At 34.0% G+C, this 19,348-nt stretch overlaps 2 pseudogenes; one reads left to right on the plus strand and one right to left on the minus strand.

Moving 5' to 3' along the window:
• Window positions 1-16,156: 16,156 nt before the first annotated feature.
• Window positions 16,157-16,915, minus strand: LOC100791048 (scarecrow-like protein 23; annotated as a pseudogene).
• A 47-nt stretch (window positions 16,916-16,962) lies between these two features.
• On the plus strand, window positions 16,963-18,611 carry LOC100791573 (protein CIA1-like; annotated as a pseudogene).
• The last annotated feature ends 737 nt before the right edge of the window (window positions 18,612-19,348 follow it).

Consider the following 19,348-nt stretch of genomic DNA (forward strand, 5'->3'; position numbering starts at 1 on the left):
ATAAAAATAGACATGGGCCTTCTAAACAATTTGGGCCAAAATTACAACGAAAATAATTATAAATTAAAAATAGAACATATTTATTATGGGCCTTCAAATTAATTTGGGCCTTTAGCAACAATTAATAGTCTTGATAGTGTCTCTGCCTCTGGGCCTTCATCCTTCTCCACTCGGGGGCTTTGTCCTTCTCCACTTGGGCCTTTAGCCTGTATTTGGCCAGTTTCAGGATTCTCATCATGACACCTTGTTAATCAAAAGGAAACGTATAGTCGAATCCCAACAAAAGAACTTATCTATATCTTCACCTGACTTATTGTTTAGATAAAATGAGTAATCAACTTCGAAAGGAACAGCTGCAACCAAAGCTTGGTCGCTTTCATCTGCAAATGCAGCATAAATTCCATATGATGATTGATCCACTTCAACTATTTCAAATTTTCCATCTTTATTCCAAAAGAAAAGATTTTGATGAACCGTTGATGGAACTGCTCCTACCCCATGTATCTGCTTTTTCCCTAGTAACATGTTCAAGTTGGCTTGCGAGGAAATCACTCTGAACATTATAGGTCTTCTCTTGCAACCCATAGAAACGTCTAAGCAGATAACCCCTTTAGAATCTGAAGGTTTTGTTGGACCTTGTGGCCTCAATAATCTTAAGAGGGATAGGCTTAGAATGCAGAAGAAGCAACAACAATCAATTTAACAATGTTCTTTAAACATGCAAGACACAATTGATTGCAACAAAATAAATAAGATAAGGGAAGAGAGAATGCAAACACAATTTTATACTGGTTCAGCCATTTCCCGTGCCTACGTCCAGTACTCAAGCAACCCACTTGAGATTTCCACTAGCTTTGTAAAATCCTTTACAAAGTTTGAACCACACAGGGACAACCCATCCCTTGTGTTCAGATGCTTTACAACAAGAGACTTACAGTCTCTTAACCAATCTCATTGAATAAGAAGAATGAAAGAAGAATTCTCTCTTCAAGAGAAGAATATTACAATGAAGATCATGTAAAAATCCTTATAGATTTTGCAAGTATTTGGTCAAGGATTTCTTTTGAGAGAGCATTTGACAACGAAGTTCTTTTGGAATCTCTCTCATTGTCTTTTGAGAGGATAAGACATTTTTTCCAAGCAAAACTCTCTCTTCAATTTTGTCCCAAGTCACACATATATATAGCCCTTTGATGGCCATTCAAAATCCAAATGATAAGATGTGACTGTTGGCGATATTCCTTGAAAATCCTCTCTGGTAATCAATTACAAAATTAGTGTAATTGATTACACAGTTGTTTTTCAACAGTTGTGACCCTTCATTTAAAATTTGAATTTCCCACGTTCAGAGTCTCTCGTAATCGATTACATATGATGTGTAATCGATTACACACTTTCAAACCATTGGTAATCGATTACATGTATTGGTAATCGATTACATGTGCCTTGAATGACTTGAAACCTTTCATTGTGAGGCAAGGCTTGATCTTGAAGAAATCTTGAATCAAGGCTTTGTTTGTTGAAACAATCTTGTATTAATCTTGAAGCAAAATGAGCCTTGTTTGATTCTTCTTTTGACATCATCAAAATCATGTATACATACATTCACATTTAATGGAGAGGGAAAGAAAAAGATGCTTCATTCTTGTATAAAGTTTAGAAGCTTCAAGAAAAAGATGGCCTCAGCAAATTCCTTATTTCCAGAAGGGAATTCTATCAATAGACCTCCAATCTTTAATGGAGAGGGTTACCACTACTAGAAAACCCGAATGCAAATTTTTATTGAGGCAATAGATCTAAATATTTGGGAAGCCATAGAAATAGGGCCTTATATACCCACCACAGTAGAAAGAGTTACAATAGATGGTAGTTCATCAAGTGAAAGCATAACTATAGAAAAACCTAGAGATAGATGGTCTGAAGAGGATAGAAAACGAGTACAATACAACTTAAAAGCCAAAAACATAATAACATCTGCCCTGGGAATGGATGAATATTTCAGGGTTTCAAATTGTAAGAGTGCTAAGGAAATGTGGGACACTCTTCGATTAACACATGAAGGAACTACAGATGTTAAAAGATCTAGGATAAATGCACTAACTCATGAGTATGAATTATTTAGAATGAATGCAAATGAAAATATTCAAAGCATGCAAAAGAGATTTACACATATAGTAAATCATCAAGCAGCCTTAGGCAAAGAATTTCAAAATGAGGATCTCATAAACAAAGTGTTAAGATGTTTAAGTAGAGAATGGCAACCCAAAGTAACGGCCATTACTGAGTCAAGAGATTTGTCTAATATGTCCCTTGCCACTTTATTTGGAAAGTTGCAGGAACACGAGATGGAACTATTGAGATTACACCAACATGAAGAAAATGACAAGAAAAAGAAAGGAATTGCTCTTAAAGCATCATCCTCAATTCAAGAAGAAAGTGATCAGGATAATGATCCAGATGATGATGATGATCTAAGTCTTTTTGTAACAAGATTCAACAAGTTTGTTAAAGTAAGAGGAAATCAGAGGCGACCCAATTTTAAATCAAAGAGAAGGACAGAAACTTCATCCTCTACTCTAAAATGCTTTGAATGCAATCAACCTGGACATCTGAGGGTTGATTGTCCCATCTTCAAGAAAAAGATGGAAAAATCTGAAAAGAAAAATCATAGTGAAAAGAAACTGAAGAAAGCATACATCACATGGGATGAAAATGATATGGAATCTTCTGAAGATTCTGAAAATAAAGAGATAAATCTCTGCCTTATGGCTAAAAGTTACGAAAGTGATGAAGAGGTAACATCTTCAAATAACTTATCTATTTCTTTTGATGAATTGCAAGATGCATTTGCTGATCTGCATAAAGAGTCAATTAAACTTGCAAAATTAGTTTCATCTTCAAAGAAAACAATTTCAAATTTAGAAAATGAAATTTCGAAATTAAACAAATAATTAGATCTTCTTAGAAATGAAGTCTCAATTTCTAAAACAAATGAAAAAGTTAATATCTCCACTATTTCTGACAAGAAAATATCAGATTCTTGTAGTTGTTGTGATAAATATGTAAAAGAAATTAAAGAGTTGAAAAATTCACTTGCAAAATTTTCATATAGCAAAAATAATTTAGATGTTATATTAAGTAAACAAAGATATGTGTCTAATAAAAATGGACTAGGGTATAAATCTGAAAAACAACAAAAGTTTCATAAAAACTTTTCCACTTCCACACAAAAATGTAATTCTAATTCTATCACTTGTTTTTACTGTGGAAGAAGAGGACATGACATATCAACTTGCTACTTCAAGAAAAATTACAGTAACATTAAAATGATATGGGTTCCAAAAGGATCCTCAGTTTATACTAACATGCAAGGACCCAATAAAGTTTGGGTACCTAAGTCAAAAACTTGATTATGTAGGTATCTTTGAGAAAGAAGTGGTACATAGATAGCGGATGCTCAAAACATATGACTGGAGATGCATCAAATTTTACACACATCTCTCCAAAGAAAAGCGGGCATGTAACATATGGTGACAACAACAAAGGTAGAATCCTTGGAGTGGGTAAAATAGGTACAAATTCTTCAAACTCCATTGAAAATGTTCTACTTGTTGAAGGCCTTAAGCACAGCCTGCTTAGTGTTAGTCAATTATGCGACAAAGGCTATCTAGTATCATTTGATTCTCAGAAATGTCTTATAGAACATAAGCAAGACATTAATATAAAGCATGTAGGACATAGAGTCAATAATGTTTACATGATAGACTTAAGCATAAAACTAGAAAACAATCATTGCTTTCTTAGCAAACATGATGATCCATGGTTATGGCATAAAAGAATTGCTCACATAAACATGGATCACTTAAATAAATTAATTTCAAAAGATTTAGTAGTTGGTTTGCCTAAATTGAAATTTGAAAAAGATAAACTATGTGATGCATGTCAAAAGGGCAAACAAACAAGAGTCTCATTCAAACCTAAAAATGTTGTTTCAACCACTCAACCCTTACAATTATTGCATATGGATTTATTTGGTCCATCTAGAACCATGAGTTTTGGAGGAAATTACTATGCTCTAGTTATAGTTGATGATTTCTCTAGATATACTTGGACATTATTTATTACACATAAAAGTGATTCATTCCAAGCATTTAGAAAACTAGCTAAAGTCATACAAAACAAGAAAAATCTTAAGATTGCATCCATTAGAAGTGATCATGGGGGTGAATTTGAAAACAAAGATTTTGAATTATTCTGTGATGAACATGGTATTGAACACAATTTTTCTGCACCTAGAACCCCTCAACAAAATGGAGTTGTTGAGAGGAAAAATAGGTCAATGGGAAATTGCTAGAACTTTATTAAATGATACTTCTCTTCCAAAGTATTTTTGGGCTGAAGCGGTCAATACTGCATGTTACATCATGAATAGGGCCTTAATAAGACCTATTTTAAAGAAAACTCCATATGAGTTATTTAATGGTAGAAAACCTAATATTTCTCATCTACATGTTTTTGGTTGCAAATGCTTTGTGCTCAATAATGGAAAAGATAATCTAGGAAAATTTGATGCAAAATCTGATGAAGGTATTTTTCTTGGATATTCATTACAAAGCAAACCATATAGGATATATAATAAAAGAACTATGAATATCGAGGAATCCATTCATGTTACCTTTGATGAATCTAATGCTATCTTGTCAAGAAAGAATATACTAGATGACATTGCAGATTCTTTAGAACATATGAATATTCATGAACAAGATTCCAAAGGAAATGATAAAGGAAACAATGAAGATCCTCCAGAAGAAGTCCAATCCAATGATGAACTTCCAAGAGAATGGAAAGCTTCAAGAGATCATCCCCTCGACAACATTATTGGTGATATCTCAAAAGGGGTAACAACTAGACATTCTCTTAAAGATTTATGCAATAATATGGCTTTTGTATCTATGATTGAACCTAAAAATATAAAAGAAGCCATAGTAGATGATAACTGGATCATTGCCATGCAAGAAGAACTAAACCAATTTGAAAGAATCAATGTGTGGAAATTAGTAGAAAAACCTAAAAATTATCCTGTCATAGGAACAAAATGGGTTTTTAGAAATAAATTAGATGAACATGGTATAATTATTAGAAATAAAGCCAGGTTAGTAGCAAAAGGGTATAATCAAGAAGAAGGAATAGACTATGAAGAAACATATGCTCCTGTTGCAAGATTAGAAGCCATTAGAATGCTTTTGGCATATGCATCCATAATTGATTTTAAACTTTATCAAATGGATGTTAAGAGTGCCTTTCTAAATGGTTTAATTCAAGAAGAGGTATATGTTGAACAACCCCCTGGTTTTGAAATTCCTGATAAACCAAACCATGTTTATAAATTACAAAAGGCTCTTTATGGTTTGAAACAAGCCCCTAGGGCGTGGTATGAACGCTTAAGCAATTTTCTTCTAGAAAAAGAATTCTCTAGAGGTAAAGTGGATACCACATTGTTCATAAAGAGAAAGCATAATGATATTTTGTTGATTCAAATATATGTTGATGATATAATTTTTGGATCCACTAATGATTCATTGTGCAAGGAGTTTTCCCTTGATATGCAAAGTGAATTTGAAATGTCAATGATGGGAGAACTAAAGTACTTTCTGGGATTACAAATCAAGCAAACTCAAGAAGGTATATTCATCAATCAATCTAAGTACTGCAAGGAATTGATCAAAAGATTTGGGATGGATAGTGCAAAACACATGTCTACACCGATGAGCACTAGTTGTTACTTAGATAAAGATGAATCTGGTCAGTCTATAGACATAAAACAATATCGAGGTATGATCGGATCTCTTCTTTATTTATCTACTAGTAGACCTGATATTATGTTTAGTGTATGCATGTGTGCTAGGTTTCAATCCAACCCCAAACAATCACATTTAAGTGCAGTAAAGAGAATCATGAGATATCTATTAGGAACAATCAATTTAGGATTATGGTATCCTAAGAATTCAACATGTAACTTAATAGGATATTCTGATTCTGATTTTGCCGGATCTAAAACTGATAGAAAAAGCACAAGTGGAACTTTTCAATTCATTGGATCGGCTCTTGTCTCATGGCATAGTAAGAAACAAAACAGTGTTGCTTTATTTACTGTTGAAGCGGAGTATATCTCTGCCGGTAGTTGTTGTGCACAGATTTTATGGATGAAGCAACAATTATCTGACTATGGCATCATTCTTGATCGCATACCTATTAAGTGTGATAATACTAGTGCCATAAATCTATCCAAAAACCCAGTTCAACACTCTAGAACTAAACATATAGAGATTAGACACCATTTTCTTAGAGATCATGTCCTAAAGGGAGATTGTGTATTAGAGTTTGTTGATACTAAGAATCAACTTCCTGATATTTTCACAAAACCTCTCCCCAAGGAAGTGTTCTTCTCTATTAGAAGAGAATTAGGCCTCTTAGATGTAAGAGATTTAGAAAAATAGGGATTGATTGATTGATCTACTCTTATTGATTGTTTGTAGATTATTTTGTTTGATCTTGTTTGAATTCTTATTATTATGATAGAATTTATGATTTCTTGTGTATGTAATAATTGAATGATTAAATTAAGTGCATTAGTAGTGATAATTAATCATATTGGATGTGTTTTAGCATAAACATAGATATTCTCTTAAGAAACTAGCCTAGGATAGGCTCTGGTAATCGATTACCACCCAGTGTAATCGATTACACATGAACAGGCAGCCTGTAATCGATTACAACATCATGTAATCGATTACCAGTAGGCTTATTGGTCATGTAATCGATTACAAATCCCTGTAATCGATTACAATTCGTCCTCTTCTATAAATACTCACGAAATCAGAGCTGCTGTGCAGCCAAAGCCTCCTCCACGTTTTCCTCCATACCTAAAACTTCAAATCTTCGAATCTCACTCAATTCTTCACCAAATCATGTCCCGTAAAGCCCAATCTTCCTCTTTTTCACTCCTCTTTCACTTCCACCGATCAAAATTTACAAAAACTTCATCAAATGGCAGAGCCATCGAAGAAGAGAAAGGGATCATCCTCCACCGCTGCTGCTGCTGCCCATCGCCGTCACGGCCCATCCGGAGCACCCACAGCACTTATTCATCCTTCTTTGTCATCTCCAAGATCATCAACATTGTTTTCATCCGATGATCAGCGTCTACAGTACCTTTCTCAGTTTTCTTCTAGAATCATCTTAAACCCTAAGTACCTAGACGTAGAATTCTTTAATGATGAAACATTTGATTGCTATCAAGTGTTTCAAAATTCTGGCCTTGTTGATTTCATGTCATTAAAATTGCCATATTATCCTAAACTTGTAAAGGTCTTCTACTGCAATTTAAAAATTCAGGATGGCATTATTATCTCTGAGGTGCATGGTATTTCTATGGTCATTGATCAGTCATTGTTCTTTTCATTAACTAATTTACCCAGTCAAGGTGCACCTTTTGAGGGCACCATTGTTGATGACTGGAAATTTGATTATTCGAGTCATGATGCTCACCGTATGGTCTGCAATGATCAGGCTGAAATGACCGGTAGATTGCTGGCCGGGTCATTAACATTTGATAATCGCATCATGCACTATATAATTGTTAGAATTTTGCTTCCTCGGTCTTCCAATTTAGCACAGGCCTCTGAGGAGGATTTGATTCTTATGTGGGCTTTTCTTATCGGTCGTCAGATCGACTGGGCCCATTTGGTTCGGTACCGAATGCATAAGGCATTACGGGCCAATGCACCTCTTCCTTATCCACATTTGATTACTCTGTTTTTGCGTCATTTTCAAATTCCGCTTGATGATGAACCCTCTGTTCAAGTCAAGCGTTCCTTTGCAATTGGTGCTGGTGCAGTGACCTCCTTTGGGTACCGTAAAGATCGGAATGGTCAATGGTTGAAGAAGGATGCACTCCCTCCTCAAGATGAACGTACTCCTTCACCTCCTCCGCGCGAAGATTTCGCACTCATGAATGAAGTCCTCTCCGAATTACGGGGTCTTCGTTCTTATGTTGGTGACCGCTTCGACTCGTTAGATACACGCTTTGCCGGTATGGACATTCGCCTCACACAGCTTGAAGAGGATGTCGGATACATTCGTCAGAGTTTCGATCTTCCACCACCACCTCCGCCTTCTTAGACTTTAGTTTCTGATTATATGTCTTTTATAAGCCGTGTATTTTGGCTATTTAGTTTCTTAGAGTTTAAATTATTATGTTAAGTACTTTATTTATTTATCTTGTGGTATTTGGATTTCAGCCTTTTCTGCTTTGACATTATGTGGTTGTTGACGTTTTGAGTTATTTGGATTCTGGTTTGGTTATTTCTTGTTTGTGAGTTTGGATGGTTATGCCTTATACTTTGATATTTATATCTTTCTACTCCATTGTTATATCTGTGTTGATTCCCGAGTTCTTTGGCTTTTTTATGTTGCCAAAGGGCGAGAAAAGGTTGTAGAAAAAGCTTAACAAACTTAGAAATCAAGTGATCATAAATTCCGAAATATAGGGGGAGTAAACGCACATTTTATCTATATACAATTGTTTGTTGCTTGCTTGAATCTTAATTTCAGGTATTGTATTGTCATCATCAAAAAGGGGGAGATTGTAGATGCAAATGTCTTTGGTGTTTTGATGATGATATGATGCAATTGATGCATATGGGCTTTTCAAGATTAAATTCAAGACAATACTTCAAGATTACAAGTCACAACATCAAGATGATCACTAGTATATTAGGAAGGGAATTCCTAATTGAATTAGCAAAAGGTTTGGCCAAGTAATTTAAATTAAAAAAAAAAGTGTTTTTCAAAGGATTTACTCTCTGGTAATCGATTACCAGAGGATGTAATCGATTACCAGTGGCCAAATATGTTTTATAACAGCTACTAAAATTTGAATTCGAATTTTAGACTGTGTAATCGATTACACAATTTTGGTAATCGATTACCAGTAGTTAATAAACGTTTTAATTCAAATTTTAAAAGCTGTAATCGATTACACAATTTCTGTAAACAATTACCAGACAGGATTTTCAGAAAATATTTCTAAGAGTCACAACTTTTCAAAGGCTTTATTCATGACCACCAATGGTCTATATATATGTGACTTATAACACGAATTTGCTCAGAATTTTTCAGAACAACAAGTGTTTATCCTCTCAAAGAGCAAAAATCATTTTATCCTCTTAAGAATTCCTTGGCCAATTCAATTGCAATTCATTAAGGAATTATTTGAGCGCTCAATCTGTAAAATCTATCTCTTTCTAGAGAGATTCATTCTTCTTCTTCTCCTCATTCTCTAAGGGATTAAGAGACCGTGGGTCTCTTGTTGTAAAAGAATTCTAAACACAAAGGAAGGATTGTCCTTGTGTGTTTAGAACTTGTAAAAGGAATTTACAAGATAGTGGAACTCTCAAGCGGGTTGCTTGGGGACTGGACGTAGGCACAAGGGTGTGGCCGAACCAGTATAAATCTGAGTTTGCACTTTTTCTTCCCTTAATCTCCTTTGTTTATTATTGCTTTATATTCATATTCAAATTGTTTTATTTGAATCAATATTTAAGAAGTTCATTATTAAGGGAATTTATAACTTGAATAAAAAGTGAAATAGATTTTTAATTGGGGAAGTAGTTTGGGATATCTTAATTCAACCCCCCCTTCTTAAGATATCTGAGGCCACTTGTCTAACAGGTTTTCTACAGAAATTTGATACCACTATATTATGAGGTATCAAGTCTTCTACATTTCTACCAAACCTCTGTAAAATGGATGTTGGTAAGATGTTGAATGTAGCCCCTCCATCTACCAATATCTTGTTAATGATGTGGTCTTCCACCATAGTTGTCAAGTGGAGTGGCTTTATGTGACACGACATATCACTAGTAGGAGGATCAAAATCAGCAGCATTCCGATGAGAAGTAAAATAGGAAACTTGAGTGATCTAAACTACCTTTGGGCTTAGAAAAGGGTCATCAAGGTAATCTTCTCTAGCACAATCTCTCAACATATGCTCATTTTGATAATCTTCAGCATAATCTGCGGGTAATATTGAAATTACTCCACAAATGGCTTCCAAAGAATCTTCGAAACTATACTCAAAACAGTCTATAATAACTTCTTTATCTTCCTGCTCTTTTCTTAATCTTTTCTTTTCGAAGCCTGGAGGTAGACCTTCAGTTATTCTGTTAAGAACTAAAGGTCTAACACCATTATTTTGTTGCATCCCCAATATCGCATCCCTTTTCATTCTTTGATGCCTTCTCCATTGGGTTTTTGACATGTTCCTATTCACCCATGGAGGATTTTGATACTCGTAGTATTCTTTCTTAGAACCTGCAGTGGTTCCTCCTCTTCGAATCATCAAATCATTAACTCCAAATGCTTTAAAACTAGAATTGGATCCTTTATTCCTCGGTAGAAACCATTTGTTCGATGAAACATTTGCATGAGGAACATGCGACTTCCTCTAAGAAAAACTATATGGCCTTTGAACCTGACTTACAATCATATTTATGTATTGTTTCTCCTTTCCTTTAGTATCTATTTCCTAGACTTTCTGAAAACTCTTTCGAATTTTGGAAGCCTCGAAAGCTTTTGTAGCCAATTTTTCGAAGACGGCACTACAACAAGGACACAACATTACCTTTTTCTCAGACTTATGTTTCTTCGATAGAAATTCAACCAATGATTCCCTTACTAGTGGGAAAACTGATTCTTCTTCCTTTTTGAATTCTTCCAAAGCCTGATTGACCTCCTCTTTAGATAATGAAGTATTCAGCTTTGGCGATCCTATCGAAGCTCCCATCATCATGATTTGCATGGGTTCAATATAATTAGCCTGGATGTGGAATGGATCACTATCCACTTTCACTGGTTTCTCTTCGAATTTCAGGCTTCCTTCGTCTACTGCTTTTTAAAACATATCTCTAAAACGTAAACAACAATTAGTTTAATGTCAGATTACATTATGTAATTTACAATATCTATTCCCATTTCTTTGTTCAAAAGAAGGATTATTATTATCACAACTAAGGGCAAATTGTTTATCTTTCAAGAGTACATAAAAAAATTCATCTTCCTTAGTAATATCGAAACTATATTTCAAATTAGGAAATTTTTGTTTTTCCTCCAATTTACGCATTTGACAAGTATAGGGGAGGTCAGGTTGCAATTCTGCCACTCATATTTCACCTTTGTCTTTATTGAAATCTAAATATTAATAATTTATAGTATTATCATTATCTTTGTATGCTTCCACATATGCTATATTCTCCCTTGTATTCTTGTCAAATCTCTTATTATTTTTTTTCTCATATTTTATTTGCTCAATTTTCTTACTCTATTTGTTAACTATGCCATATCCCTAACCTGTTGATTCACCAATTTCTTACGAATTGAAAAATCTAAACCTACAACAGTCATTCTTACTAATTCATGTTCAGGAATTTGAGTGTAAAATCGAGACTTCAATTGTTGAAATCTATTTAAATAATTTTCAACTATTTCATTATTAAGACATTCAATAGTTACCAAATCTATGAGACTAGCCTTAGTCTTTCCTTTAAAGAAATGTTCATGGAACATTCTTTTGAGTTGTGTCCAAGTATATATTGAACTTAGCAGTAATATGGTGAACCAGGTAAAAGTGTTTCTTGTTAAAGAACTAGGAAAATATTTCATTTTAAGAAATTCATCACTGGCTAAATCACCACATTTTATTTGAAAATGGGCTACATGTTCTACAGTAGATTCTTCTAATTCTCCTGCATATTTTGAAAATTTTGGCACCTTATATCCCCTTAGAAATTCATATGGCAAAACATAATCAGGGAAGGTAGAAACAAAATAAGGTGGTTGTGCATTTCCCGTTTCAAAACCATGTCTATTCAAGATTCATTCAATCATCTGATTAATCTGAGGATTTTGAATTGCATCAAGGTTTGCATCTCTATTTCGGGCATTTTGTCCTTGAAGTATTTGATTTTGTTGCATATTAATCAAAACTTTTTTTGCATTTTGATTTCTATTTACCAAAACATTAGTTGTTCCCTATTATTCATTAACCTTGTTGGCACATTAACTTCATTTTCATGATTATTATTATCATTAATTGGTCTTTCTTGCACTGGTATTTCCTGAATTATATGTCTATCCCTAGGCTGGTTTCTAGGAATGGCCAAAGCATCTCCTATTCGAGTTAGGATCCCATTCATTTGTTGATAACTTTCATTGGTAGTTCTCAATAAGGGATTTAAAATCGAGGCCGTGTGATTTGTTAAAGTATTTGTTAGTAAATATTTTTTTTATAATTTAAAATTTATAAAAATATGTTACTGATATTAATTATTTTTTATAAAATAAACTATTTGTTTCAAAATCTGTTACGTAAAATTAGATTTCTATATTTTCTAAGATTTTGCTTTAATGGGTCAATGCAATTTGTTACGTTTGTTTTGATATTTGTAAGTTGGTTTCCAACGATCAGATTTTTATTGTTGCATAAGGAGGTTTATGCCTATATATATATATATATATATATATATATATATATATATATATATATATATATATATCTTTCCTCCTCTCTAGAAAAGACACTCCTCTAGAAAATACAAGCAGAACAACAATTTGATCTCTTTCTCCCTAAAATTTTTTCTTCTTTCTCTTATAAAAACTTATTTGTGAGAGCAAGAGCATTGGTGTTTAGAAGGTTCGACAATTCTTTCGCTGCACACGATCGAAACCAACGGATTGTCGTATCTTGGGAGAGGAGCGCAATCATATTTTCTTACCAATGCAATGGAGGCATTTTCTCTCTAAGGATAGTGTTTGTGCACTTCAACCCAGGCTAATTATTTCTTCCCCTAAATTATTTTTTCTTTGTGCTTATTGTATGATAGAGTGCATTATTGATTCATGTTCCGCCAATTAAAGTTATTTTGCTACTATTATTTGGTTATTTAATTCAAGGCTATGCATTTTCTTTGTATTTATTTCTTTTATTTTATTTTAATTTTTTCTAACAGTCTTAGAGAGAAAATTCTACTTTCTTCTTGTATAGTCTTTTCCGCAGTAGCATTCTGTCTTATCAAAATATTTGTCATGGATATGGTTAAGTTCTTTTCTAGTAAGCCTAAAATATCTTCAGGTGAAAACGCAATGCATTATGCTCCTTTAAAAAAATTTATCATATTATTTTATTTCTTTAATCTTTAAATTAGTGGGAGATTGTTGGAAAACATTTTCTTATAATTTGAAATTTAAAATTAAAATATATTTTTTTATCAATTATGTTTTTTAAAGATAAAATGCTTTTAGAATTAGTTTCCGTGAAAAACTAAAAGCATCGCACTACTTCCATTCCTATGTTAGGAAACTATCTTTTACTTGGTCAAATTTCTTTGTGAACGTTATAAGTCTTTAAAATTAGAAAGTTTGTTGTTTGGTTCTTATTTTTTGTCTTTAACGTTATTGTTGCAAGTATTTTGTTGCTATATGTTGGTGACGGGTTCCCTCTATATATGTAGTTCCTTGCCCAAAAAAATAAACATGTGAAAATACAACACACAAAGCAATAAAATCAACACTTGGGTCATATTCTTACTAGGTTACCTTATAATTATTTTTTTGAAAATCCCTTTATGAGTTATGAAAAAAAAAAAAAGAATCACATCTGAAATATCTTAAATTGTGGGGGTGTCTTGTAAATGTTAACATTCCTATTAATAAGAAAAGGAAAATTGGACCAAAAACTATTGATTGTGTTTTTGTTAGATATTCTTTGCATAATGCTACTTATAGATTCTTGATTGTTGATTCAGAAGTGTCTGAAATTTCTAATTTATCATTTTGTAATAATGCTAATAAGGACATTATTTTTTAACTGAATTTTGCTCTTTTCTACTTGAAAATGATCCTAAAACTTATGGTGAGACCATGAGATCTATTGATGCACCTTTTTGGAAAGAAACTATCAATGATGAAATGAGTTCTCTTAAAACTAATAAAACTTGGTTTCTTTGATACATATTCTCTTGTTTCTAAAGTTACTACTATTAGAGTTTTAATTTCACTTGCTTGTGTTTTTAATTTAGAAATTCATCAAATGGATGTAAAAACTATTTTTTAAAATGGTGATTTAAAAGAAAAAAAATTATATGAGCCAACCTGAAGGCTTTGTAGAACCGGGTAAGGAAAAGAAAGTTTGCAAACTTGTTAAATCTTTATATGGTTTGAAACATGCTCCAAAGCAATGACACAAAAATTTTGATCAAGTTGTTCTTTCATATGATTTTTCAAATTAATAATAGTGATAAATGTGTGTATGTGAAAAAATTTGATGATAATGAATGTGTCATTTTATGTTTGTATGTGGATAACATTTTGATATTTGGTAATAATATGCATTCCATAAATGATGTGAAGTCTTTCTTGTCTAGAAATTTTGATATGAAGGACCTTGGTCCTGTAGATATGATATTGGGTATTAAGCTTATAAAGAAAAATGATGTCATGGTTTTAACCCAATCATCACATTATGTTGAAAAGCTAATGAAGAAGTTTAATTATTTTGATGTGAAACCTGTTTCTACTCCTTATGACTCATCCATTAAGTTAAAGAAAAATTTGAGTAAAGGAATTTTTTCACATAAATATTCTCAAATTATTGGTTCTTTGTTGCATTTGACAAACTTCTCTAGGCCTGACATTGCATATACAGTTGGTAGATTAGGAAGGTATACTAATAATCCTGATCATTCTCATTGGATTGCATTAAAGAGTTTTTAGATACTTAAAAGGAACCATTAATTATGGCATTCATTATACATGTTTTCCTGTAGTAATTGAGGGGTTTAGTGATGCAAATTGGATTTATGATTCTGATGAAACAAAATCGATAAGTGGTTATGTTTTTACTTTAACTGGTGGTGCAGTATCATGGAAATCTGCTAAACAAACTATTATTTCACGTTCTACCATGGAAGCAGAAATTATTGCTTTAGATATTGCTACTAGTGAGGCTGAGTTTCTTAAAAATTTGTTATGTGATTTGCCATTGTTCAATAAGCCTATACCTCAAATTCCAATGCATTGTGATAGTCAAGTTGTTATATCTAAAGTTACTAGCAAAAACTTTAGTGAAAAAAGAAGACACTTAAGAGTGAGACATAAGTCTATCAGAAATTTGATTTCTCATGGTGTCATTTCTCTTGACTTTGTCAGGTCAGAAAATAATATTGTGGATCCGCTTACAAAAGAGTTGACGCATCAACAAATACTTGAGTCATCGAGGGGAATGAGACTAGAGCCCATTATTTAATTACAACAATGGACACCCGTCTTCGTGTGATTGTTGATCCCATGAATGGAGTTCAATGAGTAACAACGAAATTGCTTGTTGACTAAAGTATACCAAAATAAAATTTTGTGGAGTTGTTCCATTTCCAATTCCTATGACGAGGTGTATTATAAATTGTGGCAATATTAAGGTTGAGGTATTTATATATGTGTATTTTTGGTTAAAAAATACCTCTTCATGAATTCGATGACAATTATTGTAGGGGTGGGGGTCACAAACTGATGCAATCCTACCCCCTAAGGGCATTGAATAGAAAACTCTGAGAAGATTGGGCCAGATATGTAAGAGAAGGCCCTAGGGTTCTCATGAGTCTTAAGGTAGATTTTGGGCCCATGAGCTAAGTATGAGCCTACTTATCTTTGTACATATTAGATTAAGGTTTCATTATTTTTGGGCCTTGTATTTAGGGCTCCATAATGTAGGTAGGGTACCCTAGAAATGTAGGATTTTTCAGCCCTTCACTACTAAAAAAGTTGGTATCCACGACGTACGTTCAACAACGGTTAGTTAAAAAACATCGTTATTAAAGTGCGGTGGCATTTTAGTAAATATGATTACTATTTTAAAGTCGGTTTTCATAAAACCGTTTTTGAATAATGTAAAACAAAAATGGTTTTTACGAAACCGTCTTTGTTTGAGGGAGAATTTGAATTTTTTAAAAAAAAGCGAAAGCATGGGTCTTCTCATTTCACGTGCTCTCCTCTTCCCAATACGCCGCTCTCTCTCTCTCTCTTCTTATTGTGTTTAGCACGCGCGTTATGAATGAGCAGTCTGTCGGTCTCCATGCTCTTGACCGTCGGTCTCCATGTTTCTGATTTTGCCTTCCACGAGGAAAAACTCGAATGGAAGACCGAGCGAGCTCGCAAAATCGGTGAGTCTCCGGCCGATGGAGTCGTCGAGGAGCTCCGAGGAGGATCCGAATCCGGTGATTTTCACAGAGCGGATTTTTTTGGAGCGAGAGGCGAGGATGTGAAACAATCCTGGCCATTGGAGGCCTTGCATGATGTCGAGGTCGATGATGTGGACGCGATCCTCGCCGTCTAAGTCCTGGAAGATCGCCTGGTTCACGGTGAAGTGCGAGAACTTCACCAGTGGCAACACCGAGTTGTAGGATTGGAACGCGTTGAAGATTTTCTGCAACTAAGTTAGGGTTACCGATTTCGCGGTCAGTGGAGAGTAGGAGCCGATGCATGAGCTGACCATGAGAGCCTGCAGCACCTGCGTGAAGTATGCATTGACGCATTCCGATGAGGTCCCGTACGGCGACGAGAGCTCCACGATCTCTGGGAGGAGGTCATTGGCGAAGTCAAGGTTGTCCATGGTGACGCACTCCGTGCATTGGAGGAGGAGACCGAGGAGTTTGAGACCGGTAGAATCACGGCCGTGAGGCTTGGGATCGAAGGCTTGCTCATCCTCAGCTTCGACCGTAGTTTTCTCGCCGGAGAAATTGGTTCATTTGAAGGAAGGTTCGTCGACGGGGGAATCGCCTCCGGTGTCAACGGGCCACACCGATAAGGTTTGTGTAGGTAACTTCCTTGTTGTTCACTATCTTAACATTGCTTTGCTTGGAAGAGATTCAGAGACTCGAATTCCACACCGATAAGGTTTGGAGCTTGGCTTGGAACCCGACCTCCAGTCTCGACGGTATCCCACTCATCTTCGCTTCTTGCAACGGCGACAAAACCGTCCGAATCTGGGAGCAGAACCTCTCCTCTAGCCTCTGGGCTTGCACAGTCTTTTCTCAACCCAATTTTCATCATCAATTTGAGTTTATATTTCATAATTGAAGAAACTTGTATTGATATTATGTAAATAAATTGTAGGCGGTTTTGGATGAAACGCACACTCGAACTGTTCGATCTTGTGCTTGGTCACCGTCGGGTAAGCTATTGGCCACTGCAAGCTTCGATGCCACCACTGCCTATTTGGGAAAATGTTGGTGGTGATTTTGAGTGTGTTTCTACTTTGGAGGTAGGTTACTGCTAAATACTTTTTTATTTTTTATTTTAATTTGGATGTGTATCATTTGATCACTATTATTTACTTTTGAGATATGTGTGGTTTTTTTACTATAGGGACATGAAAATGAAGTGAAGTGTGTGTCTTGGAACGCGGCTGGGACGTTGCTTGCAACTTGTAGTAGAGATAAGTCTGTTTGGATATGGGAAGTGCTGCCCGGGAATGAGTTTGAGTGTGTGTCAGTGCTGCAAGGACACACGCAGGATGTGAAAATGGTGAAGTGGCATCCCACAGAGGATATCTTGTTTTCATGTTGCTACGATAATAGTGTTAAGGTATTGTTGCCAATGCTAAAAGAGTATCTCCCTTTTTAATTTCATTTTTTGTTCATTTATTGTTGTGTACGTTTGCTTCTTTTGCGGATGAATGTGATTAAGCAGTGTTATGATTAATAGTTTTATAATGCAATGAATTTTCTTCCAGGTTTGGGCGGATGAAGGTGATAGTGATGATTGGCAGTGTTAATGTTAATACAATGAATTTTCTTCCAGTTTTATAATGCTCCAACAATAAGTACTACTTCTCGACCTCTCCCATCACCTCCAATTTTGAAGCTTCTTGGTTTTCTTCTCTTTTAGCCATGATTGCTTTTTCCATATTTTATGGAATATGTTTTACACTAGTCTATGTAGGATGACCATTTTTTCAAACCAATGTTAATGTTAATTAATTCATGTATAATGGTGTTAATTTGTCAATGGTCATACTTCCACTGTTTGGGCCCTCTCCTTCAATGTGAGTGGTGACAAAATGATTACGTGTAGGTATGTGGAACACTTCTTTTTGTTCACACCTCTAGTTGTTTTGGCATTTTTTTGAGCTTCTGCAGCATTTTGATGCCAATCCCTTATGGCAGTGATGATCTTACACTGAAGGTATGGGAAACAGAAAGAGTAGGGACGCAATCTGGTGGTGGATTTGCACCTTGGTTAGTATTACACAAGTTTCTTTTTCTTGCCCCTTTTTTACACTCTGGCATAGAGTACTAGAATATGTATTTAACGTTTCATATATTTAATAGGAAGCTATTTGATGTAAACCATACACATTTATGCACATGCTATTATTATGGGTTATTATTGCTTTGTAATCCTGAAACTGGTTTTCCTTTAGGAATAGTCATGTAATGTGGCAGAGGACCTATCTTTTGGGATAAAACATATGGACAGTCTCGTGAATATTATAGGGTATTGTGATGCAACCAGTAATACTCCTTGTGAGTTTTTCAAATTAAAATTTTTGAAAATAATGTTATTTTAATTATATAATTATAATTTTGGAAAAATAATGTAATTTCACTAATTATATAATTATAATTTTGACAATAATATATAATATGGATTTTTTTGAACAGGAATATGGATTTTTACATATTAATATATTTATTATTTTGAGAATAATGTTTTTTTACATTTTTAATATATAATACATAATATTGATTTTTTTTAACAGGAAGAATATGGATTTAATTGAAATACATATTATATTTAAAAAATTAATCTATAGTATTGTTAGTCTAAATTTCCGGTAGAATTATGCATTGATTGTCTCGTGTGTCCGTGATATGTTTTTCGTAGAAATTCATTTTCAAATATTACATTTTGTATGAAACAAATTTTTTTTTGTTAATATTGTTAAGAAATAAATGATAATTGTTTCAAATATTACATTTTGTATGATTATGAAAGTATAATATTTCGAAATAAAAGTTTCAGGAAAGTAGGAATTAAGATTAAGAGATTGGCCTAATTTAAAATGTTAGTTTTCTCTTCTGCTTTTGAAAGAAAAGTTCCTTAAAATTAGGAATTGGGTGTAAGTGGTGACCCGTTGTTTGAAATAATAATATATTCCACTTTCTTCTTATACTACAAGTCTACAACCAATCATTTAGGATAAAGATGGCTACCCAGTGGTGCATTTTCTATAATT

Source organism: Glycine max, chromosome 10 (assembly GCF_000004515.6).
Source record: "Glycine max cultivar Williams 82 chromosome 10, Glycine_max_v4.0, whole genome shotgun sequence".
Taxonomy (NCBI): domain Eukaryota; kingdom Viridiplantae; phylum Streptophyta; class Magnoliopsida; order Fabales; family Fabaceae; genus Glycine; species Glycine max.